The 7,500-nt window shown below is 36.2% G+C and overlaps 1 protein-coding gene across 1 annotated transcript in view; it reads left to right on the top strand.

Annotated features, from left to right (window-relative positions):
* Positions 1-7,500, top strand: part of DNAAF3 (dynein axonemal assembly factor 3) — a 1,314,828-nt gene that overhangs the window by 150,218 nt on the left and 1,157,110 nt on the right. The window lies entirely within an intron of this gene.

Genomic DNA, 7,500 nt, shown 5'->3' on the forward strand with positions numbered 1-7,500 from the left:
GGTAAGTCAGTCTGCCTTATCCTACTATAATACAAGTCTTCAAGTCTTTTTATATGTTGTTTGTTAACAAAATGGTGTTTAAAATGTTTTTTTTTGTTTTTAATAGTCAGTAAAATATATTTATAGTATGAGTGCTTATTTTTAGGTGCATACCTAGGGTTTACTGAAACAGTGGAGCTCAGTTGTATTAGCGCTAGCATCCAAGAGATTAAATCGTACGATAGAGTAGATTGCAGTATTGAAGTAGTATTGTACTGTGCCGTGTGTGGTGGCTGTAGCTACAATGGAGTAGTATTGTACTGTGCCCTGTATGGTGGCTGTAGCTACACTGGTGTATTGTACTGTGCCCTGTATGGTGGCTGTACCTACACTGGTGTAGTATTTTACTGTGCCGTGTATGGTGGCTGTAGCTACACTCGTGTAGTATTGTACTGTGCCATGTATGGTGGTGGTAATTACATTGGAGTAGTATTGTATTGTGCCTTGTATGGTGGCCCTAGCTATACTGGTGTAGTATTGTACTGTGCCATTTATGGTGATGGTAGTTACATTGGAGTAGTATTGTACTGTGCCGTGTATGGTGGCTGTAGCTACACTGGCATAGTATTGTACTGTGCTATGTATGGTGGCTGTACCTACACTGGCATAGTATTGTACTGTGTCATGTATAGTGGCTATAGCTACACTGGTATAGTATTGTACTGTGCTGTGTATGGTGGTGGTAATTACATTGGAGTAGTATTTTACTGTTTCATGTATGGTGGCTGTAGCTACACTGGTGTAGTATTGTGTTGTGCCTTGTATGGTGGCCCTAGCTATACTGGTGTAGTATTGTACTGTGCCATTTATGGTGGTGGTAGTTACATTGGAGTAGTATTGTACTGTGTCATGTATGGTGGCTGTAGCTACCCTGGCATAGTATTGTACTGTGCCGTGTGTGGTGGCTGTACCTACACTGGCATAGTATTGCACTGTGTCATGTATAGTGGCTATAGCTACAATGGTGTGGTATTGTACTGTGCCGTGTATGGTGACTGTAATTACACTGGCATAGTATTGTACTGTGTCATGTATAGTGGCTATAGCTACACTGATGTAGTATTGTACTGTGCCGTGTATGGTGGTGGTAGTTACATTGGAGTAGTATTGTACTGTGTCATGTATGGTAGCTGTAGCTACACTGGCATAGTATTGTACTGTGCCGTGTATGGTGGCTGTACCTACACTGGCATAGTATTGTACTGTGTTATGTATAGTGGCTGTAGCTACACTGGTGTAGTATTGTACTGTGCCGTGTATGGTGGCTGTAGCTACACTGGCATAGTATTGTACTGTGCCGTGTATGGTGGCTGTACCTGCACTGGTATAGTATTGTACTGTATCATGTATAGTGGCTATAGCTACACTAGCATAGTATTGTACTGTGCCATGTGTGATGGCTGTAGCTACATTGGGGTAGTGTAGTTTACCATGTATGGTGGTTGTAGCTACAGTGTAGTAGTATTATTATGTGCTGTGCATGGTGGCTGTAGCAACATTGGTGTAGTATTGTACTGTGCCATGTATGTTGGTTGTAGGTACATTGGTGTAGTGTTTTATTGTGACTTGTATGGTGGCTTAGGTATACTGGTGTAGTATTGTACTGTGCCATATATGGTGGCTGTAGCTACATTTGAGTAGTAGTGCACTGTACCATGTATGGTGGCTATGGCTACATAAGCACAGCAGGGTAATAACAATGCAACCTGCACTAAAGAGGGGGACAGTAGGGAATTAAGTATTCTGTAGACCCACATTAAAGTACTTTGCCTTATAACAGGAGCCAAAGCAAGGAATTTGCTGATTAGCACGCCAACATGCAAGTACTTGTCTTCAAAGGAAGCAGTCAACTTAAATGACCTACTTGTTATATGGACTGATCCAAGTACACTCACCTGTATAGTTAATAGGGAAAAGGAAAACTTTTATTTTATGAATAGTTTCTTTCCTTCTGAGCTATTGTCTGTATATACAAATCTTATAACCACTCAAAGCTAATATTGTTACTCCAGATTGACTACAGCTTTGTGGGGTGCATTTCAGAAAATTTATGTACGTCATCGCTGATTTTACTTGCTAAGAAGCTATTCTAGCAAAACTTGAAGCAGACATTCTCACAATGTAAATCTTTGGCTGATGCAATTGAAGAGAAACCAGGGAGAATTATATGATCTATGAAAGTGTAACTTAGCAAGCTTTGTAAAACTGAATTTACCAAATGATCATTCCAAATCTCTGTAGTAAACCTTATTTAAAAAAAATTGTTGAAGTAGATGAAATAGACTTTTACCAATAAAATGGATGTAAAAGCTCCCAAGTAAGGCTTCTTTAATAACAATTGCATTCATTTTATACTGTACAAAGTAAACTATAAATCATTTACCCATTATTTTTACATTCATGCGTAAATTATTTACAAGTAATGAAAACAAAAGAACTTATTTTAGTACTTTCATTCTTTTATCTTTTATTAACTAACCCTTTACCCCAGCCTTTCTTCCACTACTTCTTACTTCATTTAATACATCCTCTGCCTCCATTGTTTTGTTAAATAACAAATCCTCACATATGTTCCCCAGCATTCATATTGTCACAAACAGTACTTTATCTTATTAGTCATATTTTTTTAACACTTCCTGTATATCATATTCACCTTCATATTTAAAAATTGAAATCTTTCCCCTCTATATTCATTTTTAAACATTCCCAGAATTCTTTTTTCTTATTGCAGTTCAAAACAACAACAACAAAAATGTTTTGTTGTCTCTTCTCCACTATACTCAACACATTTTCTTTCCCTCAAAATTTATATTTCGTTTTTCCTTTCTGGATTACATGTCTTATAACATTTTCCGCAAAAAGTCTGTGTTTCATAAAACATTTTCAAGCAAGTTTTCTTCTGTCTTTTATTGCCTTTTTTCATTTTCTGTTAATTCATTCCATGGCTTGTGTACTCTTACAAAAAAGTCTGTACATTTCATCGTATTTGTTTCTATTCTCATCATCTTCCCTTACTGTTAACTTCCATAATTTCATATTGTTATCATATGCTTTTTCCTCCATCCTATATTTTTTCATGTAGCATCTTACCTATCATTCATTTTATCTTTCTTTTACTGTTTTCATTACCCCAAAGGAATGCATAGTTGCTAAATATATCACTAGCTTCTTTTTTTAATTAGGTTCATAGGATGATGCTAGGCTATTGGCCTGGAGGCCCTTTTAAGTCTAGCCAAGAATTTTGCCCATGTTCCCCTCAAAGTCAGCACCTGTTTCCCCTGTCCAGCAGGGACACAGGTGGGATCCAGGGGTATTTTATTTTTTTATTTTTTTTTATTTATTTTTATTTATTTATCATTTGTTGATCGGGAAAGTCCGACTAGGTTCCACAGAGCCTGTTTTCAGTGGAGGCCCGGGGAGAAATGCTCCAGATTTTTGATATCCAGATCTCCAGGTATATTTTCAGTTTCTGTTCCAGTCGTCCAGGTTCCTCTTAAAGAGGGCTAGGTACTCTGCTTGACATGGAGAAGGAGTCTATTCCACAGATGGGAGAGTCTTTGGGACACAAATCTATCCCACCAACAAGTTCTATTAATGTCACAGACCAGGTTAAGGCCTTGCATGTGGGGCGGTTGAGTGGAGTTTGTCTTACGAATAAGCAGCAACTCCATCAAGACTGGGTCTAAAATGGCCTTGTATGCCAGACAAAGGTCACCTCTGAGCAGTCTGTATGAGACTGAGTGGAGGGACAGGGCTTTTAGCCTATCTGTATAGGCTAGATGTTTGAGACCCTGGATTTTCCTGGTCAGGATCCTCTTTGGTCTCTCCAACTGCTGCATGTGCTTGGCAAGGTACATGCCGAAGGGGGCATTGTACTCAAGAATGGGTCTGATAAGGGAGGAGTACAGGGATGTTATAACCTCCTTATTCCTGGATGGAAATACCCTTATTTATGAGGTGGGCCATGTAGAAAGCCTTCCATAGAACGGAGGCAATGTGGTGGTCAGGTTGTTATCAACCTGGGTGCCCAAGTCCCTCACGACTGATTGCATGCTTAGTACATTTTTATTAATGTGATAGTTGGAGGGGATGACATTTTCCCCAAAGGGGATAATGATGCTTTTTTTTTAGGCATTCAGTTTGAGGCCATGCTTCTGGCACCAGTCATTAGTTTGGGTCAGGCCCTCTTGGAGGATGTTCACATCACTAGGGGACTTTAAGACAGCGCCCAGCCTGCAGTCATCTGCAACCAATATTTTTATTACAAATTATCCCATTTCCCATTGTGAAGCAAAAAAAAAATAAATCTCTAGTAACTGTCTTCCATTTAAACGGGAAGTATATATGTGCCCCTAAATATGCTATTTTTCCTAATTCGTCCATATTCAACATACATGTCTTTTTCTGAATGGTAAATAAAATCTTTCCACTAAGGAAACAAGTTTTATATTTGTTCTAGTATGTCTGTCTGTTGACTTATTACACTTTCATTCTCTCCAATTGCCACTCCTAAAGTCTTTATTTCCTTTCTTGTGGAATGTATTCCATTTATTTTATCTCACCATTTCCCTTACATGTCATTTTATTTAATCACAAGCCATCTTTTTTAGCAGCTTTTGGATTCTTATGACAACCTTATTTATCCATCCTGTGTTTTTTATTAGAACCAAATCATCTGCATATATCATACATATTAGTGATACATCTGCATATATCTCACATATTAGTGATACGTCTGCATATATCATACATATTAGTGATACGTCTGCATATGTCATACATATTAGTGATACGTCTGCATATATCACACATATTAGTGATACGTCTGCATATGTCACACATGTTAGTGATACATCTGCATATATCATACATATTAGTGATGCATCTGCATATATCATACATATTAGTGATACATCTGCATATATCACAAATATTAGTGATACATCTGCATATATCACACATATTAGTGATACATCTGCATAAATCACACATATTAGTGATACATCTGCATATATCACACATATTAGTGATACATCTGCATATATCATACATATTAGTGATGCATCTGCATATATCATGCATATTAGTGATGCATCTGCATATATCATACATATTAGTGATACATCTGCATATATCACACATATTAGTGATACATCTGCATATATCACACATATTAGTGATACATCTACATATATCACACATATTAATGATACATCTGCATATATCACACATATTAGTGATGCATCGGCATATATCACACATTAGTGATGCATCTGCATATATCACATATATTAGTGATGCATCTGCATATATCATACATATTAGTGATGCATCTGCATATATCAGACATATTAGTGATACATCTGCATATATCAGACATATTGGTGATACATCTGCATATATCACACATAGTGATACATCTGCATATATCACACATATTAGTGATACATCTGCATTTATCACACATATTAGTGATACATCTGCATATATCTCACACATTAGTGATACATCTGCATATATCTCACACATTAGTGATACATCGGCATATATCTCACACATTAGTGATACATCTGCATATATCTCACACATTAGTGATACATCTGCATATATCACACACATTAGTGATACATCTGCATATATCACACATATTAGTGAAACATCTGCATATATCACACATATTAGTGATGCATCTGCATATATCACACATATTAGTGATGCATCTGCATATATCACACATATTAGTGATGCATCTGCATATATCACACATTAGTGATGCATCTGCATATATCACACATATTAGTGATGCATCTGCATATATCACACATATTTGTGATGCATCTGCATATATCACACATATTAGTGATGCATCTGCATATATCACACATATTAGTGATATATCTGCATATATCATACATATTAGTGATACATCTGCATATATCACACATATTAGTGATTCATCTGCATATATCACACATATTAGTGATACATCTGCATATATCACACATATTAGTGATAACATCTGCATATATCTCACTATTAGTGATACATCTGCATATATCACACATATTAGTGATAACATCTGCATATATCTCACTATTAGTGATACATCTGCATATATCACACACATTAGTGATACATCTGCATATATCACACATAGTGATACATCTGCATATATCACACATATTAGTGATACATCTGCATATATCACACATATTAGTGATACATCTGCATATATCACACATATTAGTGATACATCTGCATATATCACACATATTAGTGATACATCTGCATATATCACACATATTAGTGATACATCTGCATATATCACACATATCAGTGATACATCTGGATATATCACATATCAGTGATACATCTGCATATATCACACACATTAGTGATACATCTGCATATATCACACACATTAGTGATACATCTGCATATATCACACACATTAGTGATACATCTGCATATATCACACACATTAGTGATACATCTGCATATATCACACATATTAGTGATACAGCTGCATATATCACACATATTAGTGATACATCTACATATATCACACATATCAGTGATACATCTGCATATATCACACATATTAGTGATATATCTGCATATATCACACATATTACTGATACATCTGTATATATCATACATATTAGTGATACATCTACATATATCACACATATCAGTGATACATATGCATATATCACACATTAGTGATGCATCTGCATATATCACATATATTAATGATACATCTGCATATATCATACATATTAGTGATACATCTCCATATATCACACATATATTAGTGATACATCTGCATATATCACACATATTAGTGATACATCTGCATATATTACACATATTAGTGATACATCTGCATATATCACACATTAGTGATACAATATTTCCTTCCATCTCACTCACTTCATACGTGTATTTCTATGCTTCTGCATTCATTGCTAATACAAATAAGCACATATTCATTGGGCAACCCTGTTTACTTTTATCCATCCGTCGTAATTTGTGCCTATGCATTCTCATAACATTTCTTTTTTACATTGATATTTTTCTTTTTTCTGTGCCATATGCCTCTAAAATGGATGGGAAATAGGAAATTCACCCCCGGGATCACCTCTGTGGCTCTGCTCAGCAGTGGCACAGGAAAATAATTTTCTTGGGTGGCAAAAGCCAGGGTACCTTTTTGGCTGGGCTTGTATAGGCCCCAGGGCCGATAGCCTAGTACCTACCTATGAACCTATAAAACCCTGCCCCATTGCTTAATTTTAACAGAAATTTATTGATGGAGCTTTTCTTCTCTGGTCTCCACTGAAAATGGGCCACAAGCCCAGTTGGACTAACCCGGTTAACAAACGTCAATAAATAAATAAAAATAAATAAATTAATGGCTTGCTTTATCAAGGGCTTTAGCAATGTCCCATTCTTTCAGTTTTG

This window comes from Protopterus annectens, chromosome 17.part0 (assembly GCF_019279795.1).
Source record: "Protopterus annectens isolate FY-2018-M chromosome 17.part0, PAN1.0, whole genome shotgun sequence".
Taxonomy (NCBI): Eukaryota; Metazoa; Chordata; order Ceratodontiformes; family Protopteridae; genus Protopterus; species Protopterus annectens.